This window comes from Tachypleus tridentatus, unplaced genomic scaffold (assembly GCF_004210375.1).
Source record: "Tachypleus tridentatus isolate NWPU-2018 unplaced genomic scaffold, ASM421037v1 Hic_cluster_2, whole genome shotgun sequence".
NCBI classification, from domain to species: Eukaryota; Metazoa; Arthropoda; class Merostomata; order Xiphosura; family Limulidae; genus Tachypleus; species Tachypleus tridentatus.
This window is the reverse complement of record NW_027467782.1, coordinates 68,279,084-68,280,386: the sequence shown is the minus strand read 5'-3', so window position 1 is coordinate 68,280,386 and position 1,303 is coordinate 68,279,084. Positions and strand designations below refer to the sequence as shown.

At 32.8% G+C, this 1,303-nt stretch overlaps 1 pseudogene; it reads left to right on the top strand.

Moving 5' to 3' along the window:
- The first annotated feature begins 498 nt into the window (after positions 1-498).
- LOC143242377 (uncharacterized) lies at positions 499-964 on the top strand (annotated as a pseudogene).
- Positions 965-1,303: the final 339 nt, after the last annotated feature.

The window sequence follows — 1,303 nt, the reverse complement described above, 5'->3', positions numbered from 1 at the left end:
CATAAACAACTCGGTTACTCTTGCCCTTGGATTAGAGTCTTCTTGTTTAATGAATAACAGTTAATGATTCACTTTTATTTAAAAATAAAAATTTCAAGCTGCAAGCTATTTACATATATTATCATGTACTATATAATAGTATATATATATAAAATCAGCTAATTGTCACAAAATTATGTAATATGTTTATTTTTTGTATTACAGGTAAGAATGATGACTTTCTATCCCCAGACTACGTTCCTTTACAGTTCCAATATGTGTCTTCTTCATCAAGACCTCAGACATATTTCGTTAAGATTGAGATTCAACATGAATATGCAATACTTAGGTTTTCTGTACGGTGTGCATTCTTCAACAATACCTAGGTTGTTTCAGACAGTTGTTGATGATGTGATGTATGCTCGTTTAGTTCCAGCAACCATTTTCTGGCCAGATCGTGATCTTCTTCGTAGAACTGTTCCCACCTGTTTCCAGAGAACATTTCCAAAGTGTGCATGAGTCATTGATTGTTTTGAAATTTGTATTGAGAAACCCTCTGATTTTAAAGCAAGAGCTAAGACGTATTTCGATTACAAGTCACATAATACAGCAAAATATTTGATTGGTATTTCACCACAACGAGTAATAATTTTTATACCCAAAGGCTATGGAGTTAGAGCAAGTGATAAATTCATAACAGAAGATTCTGAGTTTCTTAACAACTTCCATCCAGGTGACACAATATCGGCCGACAGAGGGTTTGATCTAAAAGATACATTTGACTACTGTGGTGCTAAATTGGAAATTCCAGCATTTACAAAAGGTAAAACGCAACTGTATGCTGTGGATATTGAAAATAACCAGACAAATAGCAGCTGTTAGAATATATGTGGAACGCTTCATAGGTGTTACCAGACAAAATACACAATGTTGGAATCAGTTATTCCAATTACTGCTGTACATGGTGTTGATGTTGACAACATAAATAATCTTGATAAAATTGTGCATGTTTCCTGTTCTTTGGTGAATATGTGTCCTTCTGTTATCCCGAAAGATTAGTAAATTATGTTTTATGTCCCGGTAATATGTTGTACCTTCACTAGTTATGTTTGTGCCGAGTAAATGTTTGAGGTATTTGACTTTCATTTTTTCAAGTGAAAAGAAAACTGTAAACCTGTATACACAAATAAACATAAATATTGCAATATATCACATGTATTTATTTATGCTCACAAAAGTAAAATTGTCACACCCAGCCAGGTCACAAAAGATTACAATTTCCACATTTATCACTTAATATTTAAATATTCAACATGAGCAGTCT